The sequence below is a fragment of the Eublepharis macularius genome, chromosome 15, assembly GCF_028583425.1.
Source record: "Eublepharis macularius isolate TG4126 chromosome 15, MPM_Emac_v1.0, whole genome shotgun sequence".
Classification (NCBI taxonomy): Eukaryota; Metazoa; Chordata; class Lepidosauria; order Squamata; family Eublepharidae; genus Eublepharis; species Eublepharis macularius.
The window spans coordinates 11685068-11702219 of record NC_072804.1 but is presented as its reverse complement, the minus strand read 5'-3'; positions in this window follow the sequence as shown (position 1 = coordinate 11702219).

Below are 17152 nucleotides of genomic sequence, written 5' to 3'. Positions count from 1 at the left end.
ACAGTCCACTCTTACTCCAAGATCTCTTTCACAAACACTACTACCCAGAAGTGTACCCCCCCATCCTGTATTTGTGCTTCCCATTTTTGTGGCCCAGGTGTAATACTGTGCACTTATCTATGCTGAATTGCAACCTGTTCACAACAACCCATTTCTCCAGAGTATTCAGGTCTTGTTGAATTTTAACTCTGTCTTCTTGAGTGTTTGCCACTCCTCCCAATTTGGTATCATCAGCAAATTTAATGAGTAGCCCATTTACCCCTTCATTCAGATCATTGATAAAAATATTGAAAAGTACTGGGCCTAAAACTGAGCCCTGCGGCACTCCACTGGACACCTCCCTCTAATCTGATGAAACGCCGTTGACTACCACTCTTTGGGTGTGGTCTTCTAACCAGTTCCCTATCCACCGAACCGTCCTATAGTGCAGTCCGCAGTTTTCCAGTTTACCCAATATAATGTCATGGGAAACCTTATCAAAAGCTTTACTGAAATCCAGGTAAATCACGTTGACAGAGTTCCCATGATCCAGTAAGCTCGTCACTCAATCAAAGAAGGAAACCAGGTTGGTCTGACAAGATCTGTTGGGGACAAAACCGTGTTGACTTCCCCGGATCACTAAATGGTCCTTCAGATGCTTACAGATTGATCCATTTAAAATCTGCTCTAATATCTTCCCAGCAACAGAAGTCAGACTGACCAGCCTGTAGTTTCCCAGGTCATCCTTCTTCTCTTCCTTAAAGATTGGGATAAAATTTGCTCTTCTCCAACCTTGTTGCACATCCCCAGTACTCCAGGAGGCCTTGAAGATGATGGACAGAGGCTCTGCAAGTTCTCTATGAAGTTCTTTGAGCACTCTTGGGTACATACTATCCATCCCAGGGGATTTGTATTCATCCAGTGCAGCCAGGTGCCTCTGTAAATGTCAACTAGCCACCCAGATGTCCTGTCTCTAGATGGGCTCGAGTTCTTCAGGGAGAAAACAGAGGCAAAAAAGTCATTAAGCCTGTCTGCTTTTTCTCTGTCCTCCATCAGAATTTCTCCTTCTACTCCCAACAGTGGTCCAATTGCTTCTTTTACCTTGTGTTTGCTTCTCACATATCTGTAGAAGTTTTTCTTATTGTGGCGAGCCCCCCTGACCAGACCCAGCTCATCCTGAGCTTTGACTTCTCTGATGGCTGATCTGCAGTACTTAGTCACCCTCATATATTCCTCTTTAGAGATCTGTCCTTCTCTCCATTTCCTGAACATTTCCTTTTTCTCCCTTAGCTTATTCTGGAGCTCTCTGTGCATCCACATCAGTTTCTTGGAGCCCTTACCATGTTTCTGTCTTGCTGGAATAGTGAGGGCTTGAGCTTGCAAAAACTCATGTTTGAGAAGAGCCCACCCTTCACTCACTCCTTTCCCTTCCAGCACACTCCCCCCATGGAATGACTCTCATCAAGCCTCTCAGTTCATTGAAGTTGGCCCTACAAAAATCTAACCTACAAGCCTGGCTACAAACTTCCTTAGCCCCCCACAGCAACTGGAATTCAAGGAGGACATGGTCACTTCCCCCTAAGTCCCCACCACCTTCACCCCATCTACCAATTCTTCTACTCCCAACAGCAGTCCAATTGCTTCTTTTACCTTGTGTTTGCTTCTCACATATCTGTAGAAGTTTTTCTTATTGTTGCGAGCTTCCCTGGCCAGACCCAGCTCGTACTGAGCTTTGGCCTCTCTGATGGCTGATCTGCAGTACCTAGTAACCCTCATATACTCCTCTTTAGAGGTCTGTCCTTCTCTCCATTTCCTGAACATGTCCTTTTTCTCCCTTAGCTTATCTTGGAGTTCTCTGTTCATCCACATTGGCTTCTTGGAGCCCTTACCATGTTTCCGTCTTTCTGGAATAATGAGGGCTTGTGCTTGCAAAAGCTCATGTTGAGAAGAATCCTTTCCCTTCCAGCACACTCCCCCATGGAATGACTCTCATCAAGCTTCTGAGTTCACTGAAGTCAGCCCTACAGATATCTAACTTATGAATCTGGCTATGAACTTCCTTGCCCCCCCCCACTGCAACTGGAATTTAAGGAGGACATGGTCACTTCCCCTAAGGTCCCCACCACCTTCACCCCATCTACCAATTCTTCCCTGTTGGTTAATATTAAGTCTAGTATGGCTGAGCCCCTTGTAGCTTCCTCTACCATTTGAAAAAGGAAGTTATTGGCCAGGCAGATCAGGAAGTTGCGTGAGTCTTGTCGCTTTGCTGAGCTTGTCTCCCAGCACACATTGGGGAAGTTGAAGTCATCCATAATTATAAGGTTCTGATGTCTGGATACTCTACCAATCTGTTCAAGGAGGGCAGCATCCATTTCCTCTCCCTGGTCAAGCAGTCTGTAGCAGATTCCAACAACAATACCCTTTGTCCTTCTTCCCCTTATTTCCACCTATATACTTTCCACCGGGCTGTCAACCACATTCTCCAGAACCTGGTGACAATCAAGACCTCTCCTCACATACAATACCACTCCGCCTCCTCTTCTACCCTTTGATTTTTCTTGAACACCTTGTACCCATCCACTAGCACATGCCAGTCATGGGAATCATCCCACCAAGTCTCAGTAATTCCTACTATATTGTAGCCCTCTGTTTGCAAGAAAAGCTCAAGCTCATCCTTCTTATTACCCATACTTTGTGCATTGGTATATAGACACTTGTAGCCTTGTACCTTTGTTTGACCTTTCCTCCCCAAGTGGGTCCCCACTGTTTTCACTTCGTCATTGAAATCACCATGTCGATCGTCCCCTTCCCCTTGCGGCATCAGCTTAAAGTTCTCCTGTTGAAATTCTCCAGGTTGTTTCCAAACATTTTCTTTCCTGACCCTGAGAGGTGAAGCCCATCATGTGCTAGAAGGCCTTCTCTAATAAAACTTATCCCCTGGTCCCAGAACCCAAAGCGCTCCTGCCAGCACCACCACCTCAGCCAACGAGTCACCTCGAGTATCATCTGCTCCCTTTGTATTCCTCTTCCTTTGACAGGAAGGATAGAAGGGAATACCACCTGTGCCCCCACTGTCTTCAACTGCCTTCCAAGAGCTTCATAGTATTCTTTAGTTCTTGCAATGGTATTTCCAGCCATGTCATTTCTACGTGAACCAGCACAAATGGGTACTAATCAGTCGGTCTGATCAGTTTTGGCAGTTGGTCTGTAATATCCTGAATTCTGGCTCCTGGCAAAGAACACATCTCTTGCAGTAGAGGATCTGGTCTGGACACATGACGGTCCATACCCCTGAGCAGAGAGTCCCTGATGACCACCACCTTCCATTTTCTTCCACTTCCGTGTGGCCCCATGCCCTCATCACTCCCTCCTCCAGGTTTTTGTGGTTCTCTTTCCACTCTTGTCTCCATCACCATCTCAAGCACCTCAAAATGATTCTTGACCTCCAGTGGACCAGAGTGTCGCCTTATTCTATGTCTTCTGGTTTATACTGCAGAACCGAGAGGAGGCTCAGAAGGGCGTTCAACTCTTCCTTCTTCTCTTGGACTTATTTCTTGTGCAGAGCCTGCAGGGTTTTCTCAATAAAATCCTCCCCTTCCTTGATTTCCTGAAGGGTGGTGATCCTCTCCTCTAGGCTCTGGATCTTCTCCTCCAAAAGCTTGACCAGCTTACACTTCTGACAGGTGAAGTCTGTCTTCTCTTCCGAGAGGAAAACAAACATGGCACACTCCATGCAGGTGACTGGAAAGGGGCCTTCTGTCGACATCATCACCTTCCAAGTATATTCCAAGAGTATTCTTCTAGCTGCAGGTCTCTTTCCTTCTCCTTCTCAGAGCCCAGATGGCTGTGATGTGCCTCTGGTAAGGAGGAGCCTTTCCTCCAGCAGCAGCCAGCCAAAATGTTCTGGGAAATCATACGCTAGATAGCGTGGAAATAGCCATCCTTTGATGTTTAGACAAAATGTAAGAACAAGCTTAATTCTCTTTTTAAAATCAACAGGATCGGACTCTGTTCATAACTTAGAATCATAGACTCATAGGGTTGGAAGGTACCTCTAGGGTCATCTAGTCCAACTCCTTGCACAATGTAGGAAATTCATAACTAACCTGCCCCCCCCCCAGACTGCCCCAGTGACCTCTGCTCCATGCTACTTCTGGCTGAGTCATTCTTGGGCTATGTATATGGTAATGTGGTAAAAATATAGTAATGAAGACTGGACAGGAACAGAACAGATTTGCAATACTGTATAATCATGCATATCTTGTTTCCAACTTTCCATTGAAGGACATTGTCCTGATCCTGTAAGAGGGCTCCTAGCTCCTACTGATCTTTTTGTAATTCACAAACTGATCTTTTGTCACCACTTGTATCTTCCCTGTTAGCGTTTGTTGTTCAACACACACGTGAACACCTGTTCTGTCAGTGTGAAACAGTCATGCATTGTGAGCACCTACTACATTTTTATCTGTTCCAATTAGGAAAACCATTCAGACAGCAGGTTTAGCCTTCACATTTACTTTATTGAGGATGGTAGGTGCCTTTGTGGTGGCTTGGAAAGTATGGTGCTCTCTCACTGACATGTCTGCTCTCCTATAACCATTCAGTCCTCTTGTATATGTAGTAAAATAGGTGTATGAGAATAACTCAGCCCTTTGGGGGCACACATGAAAAGAAAATGACAGCTTATCACGTGTGAAGGTCACATCCTGAATCGTGGTGGGCTCTTGGTGTGTGTCCGTCAAAAGTTGATCAACAAGGCTAATTAATGATGTAAGAAATAAGCTGTGACAGGAGTAGTCTGCATGGCTAAGACAGCCTGGTAGAAAAGGCAAAAAATATGTCTTGTGGTAAATATAAATTTTCCCTGAAGAATTACATGCTTGAAGATAGTATCCATAATATTTTTAAAAGAAAATACTCTGCCTGAAAGCACATCGTAGTTTTGCAAGGCGAATTACATTTTGCCGTGTAAAGCAGAGTCTTCATTTTCATATAGGATTCTTTTCATGAACACTTCAAAATTTATCTCCGGATGGTGGTTTATACTCCCAATTTGCCTTTATCCAAATATCTGTAGGCATATGTTTGCTCGAGCTTTTTGCTGCCGTTAATCTTTGTGCCAAACTCAAATAAAAGAAGGTATTAGTGAGAGGGTAAAACAATTGGCAAGGTAATTAAATGGAGAAAGAAAAGACGGGATGGTAACTGAAATGGTTCAGTGTGCTTAACTTCATAGTGAAATTACTATTGCTTTTAGTGCTTATGTGAAATATGATCTGTGTGTAATTTCTGCCTGATGAAAAAAATACGTACAGAAATCAAGCCAGAGAATAGGGAAATCGCTCATGGATGCATATTGCAGGTATGTCAGGGAAGAGGATTCTAGTTTGGCACACTGAGTTTTGTATGGGCACAGTTTCATATTGGGGAACATTTGCTTCATGACTTTTCTGATAGCCTTTTTCTGCTCTGTATACTCACTAAAATTGGTAGAGCTTTCCCTGCACTATAGAGCTTCAGGTTGCAGATAGATTGTGGTTCTATTTAATGCTACTATGCAGAAATAACCCCATTTGCATGATAAATCTGGCAAAGTGGGCTCTCATCCATGAAAGCTGATACCACAATGGCCATTATTCCTGAAAGCACCACCAGATTCTATCTTGGTTGAGTCATCAAGTGAAACCATCATTCCATTAAACTAGCTACGGTTAGTGTGACTATCTGAACACAGTCTACTCTGTTAACTTGAGATTAGTTAGGACCTGTCAAACCGGAATCTGAAGTGATGGTTTGAGTTGGCTGTTTAATCACAGACAATGTTGCTTTATGTGATATACCAACATGGGCATCTTAGCTTCATCTTGGATATTTTCCAGTACTGCCCTCCTCAGCTACACAGTGAAGATGATAAAACCACTATTAATCAAAGCACTTGCAAGATGAATAATAATTTCATAAACTAACAATCATTAAATAACCCAGGGTTCATTTTCAGTCTTCAGTGCAGTCCCACATGGGACTGTGCATGCTCAGGCCTGCCGATTGGTAGGTTCTGTAGCTAAAAAATTCTCTGAGGGCATCCACCCAGTCCCAGAGCACAGACACAGTTTGTTTACTGCTGAAATAGTCCACTGTCTGGGAGGAGCAATGTCCCTAACCCTCAGTTCCTCTTTTGCTGCCTATTAGAGAGGTTCTTCATGGTGTCTTCTGTCTGGATCCATTCTTCACCTAGATGAAAGAAAACAGAGAGACGGCCAAAATGGCTGGAAAGGCCTTATTTAAAAAATGCACTCAGGGCAATACAAAGATGACAAAGACAGATGGGCATTCTTTCAGTCTCATCTGTTTGGAAGAAGGTCATAATATTAGCTTGTGCAAACACTACCAGAGCTTCACCCCTAAGGCCAAAGAGCAACCAAGCTCAAAGCTACTTTGTGGGAATGGGCATTGTCAGCTGTGACTAGCCCATCTGCTAAATCAGCTGAATCTTCTGCCCTTGCAGAGCTTGCCGACCGACCAGATACAACACCGCCAAGAGTTGTGCTGTCGGAAGACTCGAGTTCCCTGGATTCAACTGCACCATCTCAGTGGACAGAGGCATGCTGGGAGAGTGAGTGCAAAGGAGAGCACTGCAGCCAAGCCCTCAAGGAGTAGAGCCTGGCCCCCTGCAAAAGCTACCCAGGTAGCTGGGGGTGGCAGATGACGACACTTCCAGAAGTGACATTGTAAGGAAGTTGCCAGTTAAAGCCAGGGTTTAGTAAGTATGGCTGGAATTTAATTTAGCGTTGTGAGTGTTTTCAGGTCTGGCCTAGCTTTGAAATGTGCTGGCTAAGCTGATCAACAACACCTGCAGAGCAGTCTCTCAGTTCCTCTGTGATTCAACCTGGGGAGACTGTTCTTAGAGGAATACTAGCTGTTCTCCCTAGATATTCTCACAGCTGAAATGTCAATTAACAACTTGGCCCTGATTGGCTCTTGAGTGCTGGATGATGCATTGAGTTCTAAAAATATGGCTTCTCAGCTCATCCTCAAAACCCTTTTCTATTCTTTTCATCTTGGCATGTCCCTATGCCAGAACATCTAGGCATGGAAGGGGCATGCATTCTACTGGATGGGTAAGATAAACAACTAATGGTTGTCAACCAGAGATGCTTAAGGTAGCAAGCTCTTTTTTTTTTTTTTAGATAGACAGAGGCTTTTAGATAGCAAAAGTAAGGTTTTCTTGCTTTATGTCTGTTGCCTGTGTATGACTGCTTCATGCTTTTACAGACTTCCTTAAAGCTAATAAATATAATTTTAATTAAGCTGAGTCTGAATTTCATGATTTGGGCATGGGTACACCCCAGAACAAACCCCTTAGATTGGAAAGCCGAGGCCTTGGGAAGGTAAAGGTAAAGCTTTCAGTCTCACAAAATAAACAGAAGCACATCCCACTGGCCTGACTGCTAGAGTGGCTGTGATCAGTACCCAGAGTAGGAGGCTTGGGGCAGCTATCCCTTCTGACATCATCACACGAGGCCCACAAGCATGCACATGTGAAAAGATCTATACTGGTGAGTCTGGTATTTTTTTAAGATGCCATCTGGCAATATCAGGAAGTAATAAGTTCTATCTCACATGGTTTTTGTGAGGATAAATGAACTCAGTAAATGTAATTTACTTGCTGAAAATATTCTACAATGCCCCATTTTGTGCTGGATATATGGATATGTTCATTCTTGCATTGGTTGTATTAGAATTTTGTTATACTTCCCACCTACATCTTCTTGAGAGACAAGAGTGCTGGCTGAGAAATCTATTTTTATTGTTTTATAAATACTCAGTGTCTAAGTGTGACTAGATTTTAAAATCTGTTTGAAAACATGTGGTGGGGTGCATCTGTCCCGTGAAGACTGCTGTCTCTGAAATGTCTCCGAAAAGATTTCTTTCCTAAGACACTTTACTGATAATGTAATCTGCAATGTGTTAGGGCCTAGGGGGTCTGTTGGTGTGGATCAGGTGCTCCACTGTCGCTATCCCCTCCACAGTGAAACTGTGAGGGGGAAAGGGACAGTGTGAAGAACTCAATCCTAACACAGATGTAAGTTCAGCGGCTTTTAGATGCCACCATGGACCTGATGATGTCATGTATGTTTCCTCTTATGGCTCTTCCCAACACAGGAGTCCCCAGTGGTAATGCCAGTGGGCACCATGGTGACCTCTGGTGTGTTTCTTGCATTCAGTTGCACCTTCTGTGAAACACCTCTTTCCCAAAGCACATTTGGGAACAGCTAAGCCTTCCTAATCCAGGGACAAGGGACAAAGGGACAAAGTTTGTGACACAAATCCTATGGGTTTCTCAGACCTGTCCTCTATCCATTGAGCCAGAACTGCCCCAATTTTGTAAAGTGAAGCATCACATATTAGAACTAAGTCTTTATCCAGTTGATAATGGGCCAGTTCATCTGAAATTTGCAGGAGGTGTTTTGATTTCTCAAATGCCTGTTCTTGAGACACTCCCTAGTGCCATGTGACCCTTTTCTTAAGCAACATGTAAAGAGGCCAGAGAAGCGTAGACAAGTTAGGTAAAAACTTACTATAATAATTAAGCAATCTTAAGTAAGCTTTTAGCTCAGAAACATTCTTTGGTCTGGGAGCAATCAGAATTGCTTGGATTTTGTCCATCACAAGTGTAGCCTTGAGCATCCAGTTTTTACCTCTGGGTAACAAAAAGGAACACTTTCTTCTCTTAAGGTGCAATCCTGCCCCCTTCAATCTGTTTAAACTTGTGCCAAATGTTGTAAATGTTCACATGCTTTGCTCCCAGTGATTAATATGTCATCCATGCAAACGATTACATGAGGAATCCTTTGAAATAATCCTTCTGTGGTCCTTTGGAAGATCACTGGGGCAGAAGAGACTCCAAAGGGTAAGCTATGATTCCTGAAGAGACCTTTGTGCATATTAATTGTAACATATTCCTTCAAGTCTTCATCTAGAACAAGTTGTTGCTAGCCATGACTCATGTCTAATTTTATGAATAATAGATATGTTAATGCTGTAAAAAGTTCTACAGTTTTGGGAATGGGATATTGTTACAGCTGTGCTACCCTGTTAACAGGCAATTTGTAATCTCCACTGAGCCATCCTCTTGAATAATTTAGTTTTACATATTTTGCAGAAAGCTAGGAGAGTGGGAGAAGCAATAGACGAACAAAAGGTGTTTTGCCGTTGCCTACCTCAGTGTAGCAACCCTGAACTTCCCTGGTGGTCTCCCATCCAAATTGTAACCAGGGATGGCCCTGCTTAGCTTCTGAGATCTGACAAGATCAGGTTATCCAGGGCCATCCCAATGAGGTCCTCCACGGAGCCATCCTGTTTTAAAACAGGTACAATTGGAGCTGTCCATTCTAAAAAATGTACAGGTTCTATAATATCTGCTTTTAATAATCTTTCCAATTTCTGCTTTTTGTCTCATTGTAAAAGGAACTGATCTAGGTTTAAAATAACAAGGCATACTGTTTGGTTTTATACATATTCTTGCCACCATGCTTTTCATATCACCTAATTCTCCATGAAAAATGATGCATAGATAAAACATCTTCCAAGAAAAATCTCTTCTCCAGGTTGAAAACCTAAAACTGTTCATCAATGCTTAAACCCAAATCAGCTAACCATTTTCTTCCTTGTAAATTTGGGCCACTGCCTGAAACCACTACCAGTTGTAACATTTTTAGACACAGAGACCTCAACATCACTTACCATGAAATTCTAAGCAGACTGACTCCAGTCTAAGACCATTGATTTCAACGAGCTTAGACTGGAGTAACTGCTTAGAATTTCACTATTAGTAACTTAAGTGTTTCTCCCGTATATGTTCTCATTCGCAGCCACACTTATAAGACTTTCATCTTCTACTGCATACATCCTAGGAGTAAGGATTGATGTTTCACATCAGATCTGCAGACTCTTCTAATGTGGCCAATGAGAACACAATTGTAACATTTTGCATTTTTAAATCTACCAGCTGTGGAGGCATGGAATCTAGTACAATGGTTTTTTTTTTAATTTGCAATTTTTGATTTTATTATATAAAATATACAAAATACAACAATAACAACAAACAAAACAGTGAGACAGTCCTAACAATACAACAATAACGTATAATAATCTCCTTTAATGTTTTTTGGAAGTAATGCTTCATGTCTTGATAGGTAATCCAAAATCGGTGTCCATTGTTCTGAGAAGTGGGATCCGGTTTTCATATTTTTTCTAATATGAAATAGTCCCATAGACGATTACGCCATTCCATTAGAGACGGGGAAGTCTTTTGTTTCCATTTGGAAGCAATCACTGATTTGACAATTGACAACAAGATGGAATAGCATGATTTGTCCAATGATTCAGCAGTACAATTTCCAGTGTTAATGGTACCTCGTAGTATTTCATTTAATCCTGATTTCCAAATTTTCTTATATGTACACACTCCCACTAACAGTGCAGATATGACCCTCTCTCTCCACATTGCTTCCAACACAAAGGTTGAGTATTTTTGTTTATGTGGTGCATCTTAACTGGTGTCATATACCAGCTTGTAGTTTTATTGTTTGCTGCTTTATATTTATTATTTTGGTGGTAAAACTATAAGTCTGCCAAATTTTCAACCAATCTTAATTTGTTAGGTTCAAACTACACTCCTTTTACCATATATTCTGATAAGACAGTGGTTTATTCTTTAGTTTCTTTTCTATCAGGATAGAATACAAAAGAATACAAAAGAATACAATCAAGCCAGGCTGGTTACCTTTATCAAGTTTTATCAGACGTTCAAGATCTGATAACAGTTCCCTAAGGGTGTCTTTAATATATTTATCTTCCAGAAGGTGTTTAATCTGCAGGTACTCAAACTAAGGTATCGGGGTTCTTGAGTCCTTTTCCAATTGTATTTTATCTAGGAGTAAGCCTTTTTTTTAATGTCTATTAATCTAGTTTTCTTGTGTTGTCTCCACCACCTAAAGGAAGACCATAATTGGCCTACAAAGAGTGAGACTGGTGAAGTTAGTGAAGATCTAAGTTTGTCCCAGATCTTGAGATTGCTGGCTAAGAATTGCTTATCTTTTATACTTTCAGATCTTTCTGAGTTTTTGTTCCACACCAACTCTTGGAGTGATCTATCCTTAACATAAAACTGTTCTAATTTTTGCCAGTCTGTGCAATCAGAGTTACTAAGTATATGTAATATACTGCTTAAGTGTGTTGCTTCATAATAAAGCTTTAAATCGGGGTTATCTAGTCCCCCTAGGCGTTTTGGTCGTCTGAGTGTTTCTAAGTGTATTCTAGCTTTCTTGTTGTTCCAAATACATTTATTTATTTTGTTTTGCCAATTTGCAAGGGTCTTGTCCAGGATATATATTTTGGGAGAGCTCTGAACAAGAATAGAAATTTAGGAAATACTTGGGATTTTATAATGTTAATTTTATCTAGCAGAGTTAAATTTAAACTTTTCCAATTATCAAATTGAGTATTTAGAGATTGACTAAGGTTTGTATGATTAGCTTTCAAGAGATTTTCTAGGTTGTTTGGAATTGCAACTCCCACATACCTCCAATTATCTTTCACCCATTTAAAAGGAAACCTGATTTTAAGCAAGTCTTTTTGATCATTTGGTAAGTACATTGAGTAAATTTTGCTCTTCTCTTGGTTTACTGACAGACCTGATATAGTTGCAAACTCTCTTGTGATTGACATTAGCTTTTCTAGTGAGTTTTGTGGTTCCGAAATATAGAGGACCATATCATCTACAAACAATGGTATCTTGCATTCAGTGTCTCCTGTTTTAACTCCTGTGAGATTAATTATTAAATTAATTATTAAATTATTAAATTAGCTAAGGATTCTATAGCTATGGCAAATAAAAGGGGTGACCCTTGCCTAGTGCCTCTCAATAGTCTAATTTTCCTTGATGTTAAGGCATTTATTCTCATTTGAGTAGTGGATGCAGCATATAAAGAATGAATAGTTCTCAAAAAGTTATTGAGGAAAAGGAGAAAGCAAAGCCACACAGACCGTTGTGCTGCAAAATTTGAATCCTTTTATAAACTTCAAACGCTTGGTATCTTATTTACAGGCATGAATAATCAAAACTGCAGTTGTAAGCATGCTGGAAATGATTTTACCGCCGAGGAGTGCCCAAGTGCAACCCGGGAACTACTCCCGGCGGGAGAATGGCTATGGGTTTGCCAGGCTACGTTGGTACCCCCGTTTCACTGCAACAACGCTTCTTCAAAAGCCTTCACAAAATTGCCTGAAAACATATACAATACAATGAATGTGTAATTACATTTACAAACCTTCTATGAATTAACATTAAACAAACACCACCAACAATTGCTCCCATTATTTACATAATTACCAATATTTGTAGTTGCCGACCACTAGACACGAACAAGATAAATCAATTCATTCAAAAACTTCATCTACTTCCATTCCATAAGACAATTCCTTCTGTTTTGCAGTTCCCGGTCCTTGCAGTCGTTTAAATATAACACGCCTGCTGAACCAATCACCAGGCGTGGAGCTACTTAAAGTGACATGTGCATATATACAGGAAGTGTCTTCTCACAATTCAGCAATTCATATTGAAACACTTCTTCCAATCTCTCTTTGAAAGGTACAAAACCCTTTCATAAAGTGCTCATAAACATCGAAATTCCAAACTCTTACTCGGAATACAGGATTTAAGAAATTATCATATAATCAGGTCATTCTCAAATCAAAAGGTTGGGGACGTAAAGGGCATGCAATTCATTCAAGAAAAGGTGCAAAATCTACCTCCTGATTAAGACCGTCAGGAACCAAGGTCTTTAACCTGAATATCCACTCAGTTTCCAAACGTAATAGAGCTCTTCGAACATTCAAAGGTCCCCTGCTGCTCAACACTTTAAGGACAGTGAATTGCAATTCCCGTTCATTCTGATGGTGATCAATAAAATGTTGAGTTAAAGGTGCTTCTAGAGCTTTGTTTCTGATCTTTGACATGTGTTCCTGAATACGGAGCTTCACAGGTCGAGTTGTGCTCCCTATTGTCAGGTCCAGTGTATATCTAAACTGTACTGACTCCATTTTCTAATGCTTCTAGTGTTTGAGTGTTCTCTTCCCAGGTGCACCAGTTCCCAGGCAGCATTCCCACCGGAGGAGACTGTTTTGTCTAACACCGTTCCACCAAGCATTGGCCTTGAGGGAGAGCAGCTTCCCAGGACTGAGAGATGTTGTTTTGAGAACTGTGGGGGGAGGCTGATCCTGATGGGTATTATTACTCTGTATCTTATGCTTGCTCTTCATTGGTAACAATGATCATGTACCATCCTGATTCTCCTATTCAGGACAGTGGACTATAATGGACCTTTTCTGCAGTAAAGTTTCCTTTTCCAAACAATGGACTTGTGTTTGCTTCTAAAGGGAACCCTGTAGTGAGTGCCTTATTTAGCCACAGTCTGACATTTTGTTACCAATCATGCCTGAGTCGGGCCCAGCGGAATCCAAGGTTGTCCCGGACAGGGATCCTTTGTTTGATCCGTATGCGTCTCCCGACAGTCAACCAGTGCAAGCTCAAGTCTCCCAGGAACCGAGATCAACCGGGACCGGAGCCTCCACTCCTACCCCGCCTCTCATCGACCTCGGTGCTGAAGGGACAAGGCCGACGGCGGCCGCTCTTCCCTTGGTCTCCTTACCCACCCCGTCAGAGTGGGGAGCCAGACCCCGAGAAACGAGAGAGCGCCGGGCTGGGGGACTACATCCACGATTTTCGATGGACGGGCGCCGAAGCCTAGAAACTGTCCCTGAGCTAGATAGCAGCCAACCATGGCGATATTGGAACAGGACGACCGAACAAACGGAGGGGGACATATCCCACCGCGGCGCCCTGAGTTGGGATTATTTGGGACTTGCTCCGTGGAAAGAGTCAACGGAAGTTCCTGAACAAAGTTGGGTGCAGATGCAAAGTCGCACCCATGCTGTAGATTCCGGCATCTCGGCAGTGACGGGCCTGGCCAAGGGAATTCTAGCAGCGAGATCGCGAGTCGATCAAGGAGACCCTCCGCCCTGGGACCCATTTTCCCCGGTGAGTGCAGCGAACGGAGGTTCCATGATGGAGCAACCGGGGCCAAGTCGAAGGCAACAGTTAGAAGCTAGACTGATGGACATGGAAGAAAGTTTGGCTCATGCCATTCATCTAATCTCAGCAATGGGGGCAGGAGAGAGACTATCACCTGAAGAGATGGCGGTGCAGATAGCTACCCTCCAAAGTGTTATCTCCTATCCGGTGGAGGTAGTTCAGCAACAGCCGGCACCCACGGGAGAGGAGGAAGCCTGCCCTGGAGAACCAGAAGAACAGCCCGCGGAATTTCCCAGATTAGACGAAATTCCACCTAGAGGGGATACCCCGGCTGAGCCACCTGGGGAAACTCCGACTGAACCTCCCAAATCGGACGGGGATCTACCACCGGAGGAGACTCCAGCTGAGACCCCCACTGAGAGGCCTACGGAAGGGGAAGAAAAGCCAATCGAGACACCGGTGATACCCCCTCATACTTCTCCGATAACGGTTCGGCCGGATCAATCGGAAGAGCGCCCGGCCCCGCCTGAGGAGGAATCACCACGACAACCGCTAGAAGTTGTCCCCATCCTGCAAACTCCAGGGGACGGTCTACCGGCGCCACAAGACCAGCCTTTGCTTCCCAGAATAACGACGCCTGGAGGGGCAAGCCCGCGCGGCTTACCACCCATCCGGCCTTCGCCGCTGCGGCCCCTCCCGCTCCGACCACAGCTCACACCTTTGCAGCAGCCGATCCGTTGGCCACAGGATCAGCCCGTATTACCACCTCCGAATCAACCGGGAGGGCCTACACCACTACGACCTCACCAACCCCCCCCTCAGCGGCCGCTCCTCACTCAACCACACCGGCCTCCTCCACCTCGACAGTTACTGCCGACGCCCCCCGTGTTACCAGCCAGACCAAGATTGCAGCCACCTGCTCGGCCACTACTGCAGCCTCCGGCCCAACCTAGGCCACCTCCGGCCCAGCCGAGACCGCCCCCTCCAACCCAGCCCCGGCTGCCTCTGCCAGCACAGCCGGTGTTGCCGCCGCCAATGCAACCCGCGCCGTTGCCCCAGCCGGGGCCCCAGTTACCTCCCCTCGCACCTCAAGCGCCACTAATGCTTCCGATGGACTTCTACCCAGCACCGGCTCCGAGACAAGATCTCCCGATGGGCTGGGTGAAACTGGAAGCCACTTTTGATGGGGATCCCTCCAAACTAGGATTTTTCCTGGTGCAAGTCGTGCAATTTTTCAACCGGTGGGGACACCTCTTCGGCAGCGAGGCCAGTCAAATTGAGCACCTCGGCTCCCGCTTGCAAGGCAAAGCAGCTGACTGGTATGTAGGCTTATATAACATCGGGGCTCCCGAACTCAATACTCTCCAGGGGTTGGTAGATGCTATCCGAGCACAATACGAAGACCCCTTAGAGGAAACCCGGGCCCGAACAGAATTGCAAGCCATTAAACAGGGCAGTATGTCGGCAAGGGACTATATTACAAAATTCCGGCAACTAGCTGCCAAATGCCCTAGGTGTGAAGAGTCCACCAAAATTATCCTGTTGAAGCAAGGACTAAACCCGAGGCTTCTGGACAGAGCCCTCATGCAGGACAATCCCCCGACGTTGTTAGGCTGGATCCAGCTAGCCTGTGAAGTCGAAAACCGCATTTTGGAAGTCCGTTTGGTTGAACAACAACAACAAACGGGACAAAGAAAACCCTTAACTTTGCAGAAGGGAGGACGAGGAGCTGGATACGCCACCCGTGGAGCGAGAGATGCTAGATGGCAACAAGGGCTGTGTTTGCAATGCGGACAACCCGGTCACTTTGCAGCGCAATGCCCCTACCGGCCTGTGCAAAGACCCCCGCTTCAAATAAGGCGTCCAACCCTTGCTCCATTTCCAAATCTCCAACGCCCTGTACCCGCGCCACGAGCGAGCAGAGGTCGGGGAGCTTCCCAACGACCTGCCGCGGAAAGGGGACTGGAAGCGGAAGAAGTTATGGAATACGACCCCGCTTCCCCCAATACCGAGGAAAATCCAGAAAGCCCCCAGTCGGGAAACGAAATGGATCTGTCGTAAAGGGACCCAACCGACAGATCCATCGCAAGCCCGTCCCTGCACGGAACCGGCCGCCTGGGTCCATCTTATTCATGCCAGTGACTCTAGTTAACCCTGAGAGAAAAATGCACATCCGAGTGCAAGCCCTTATCGACTCGGGCTGTTCGAGAGACATTATCGCCCCAGCCCTAGTCAATGGACTAGTCTTACCAACTCGGGAATTACAAAATCCAGTAATCTTTGAACAGATGGATGGCACCAATATGAACCCTGTTACCACTGAGACCATCCCCGTGATCACAGGCATGGGACAACATTGGGAGAAGAGGTCTTTTGTCATCAGCTCCACTGCCAAATACCCGTTAATTCTAGGCAGCAAGTGGCTATGTGATCACAATCCCTACATAGACTGGGCCCAAGGATGCATCACTTTCAGTCATGCCAACTGCAAAACCCACCGTTGGAACCAAAACTGGGGCATTAATCCAACTCACACTGAAAAGGCCCTCCTTACTCAAGAAGAAATCAACCAAATACCCGAACCGTATTGGCCTTTCCTAAACGCTTTTTCTGAGGAGGAGGCTGATACTCTACCCCCGCACCGACGAACAGACTGTGCGGTGGAAATTTTACCCGGAGCCTCACTGCCCAAAGGACGACTCTATCCCATGAGTCTCCATGAACGAGAAGAGCTCCGGAAATTCATCGACACCAACCTCCGAAGAGGGTTCATCCGCCCAGCCAACAGCCCCCACGCCGCTCCGGTTCTCTTCGTGAAAAAGAAGGATGGGGGACTACGACTGTGCACGGACTTTCGGGGACTTAATGCAGTGTCCACCAACAACGCCTATCCTATACCACTCATCCGAGACCTTCTCAACGTCGTGGCCCAAGGTAAGATCTTTACAAAATTAGACTTAAAAGATGCTTACTTCCATGTCCGTATCAAGGCAGGGGATGAGTGGAAAACCGCATTTAATACCCCCCTCGGACAATATGAATACCTAGTTATGCCTTTTGGATTGACGGGAGCCCCGT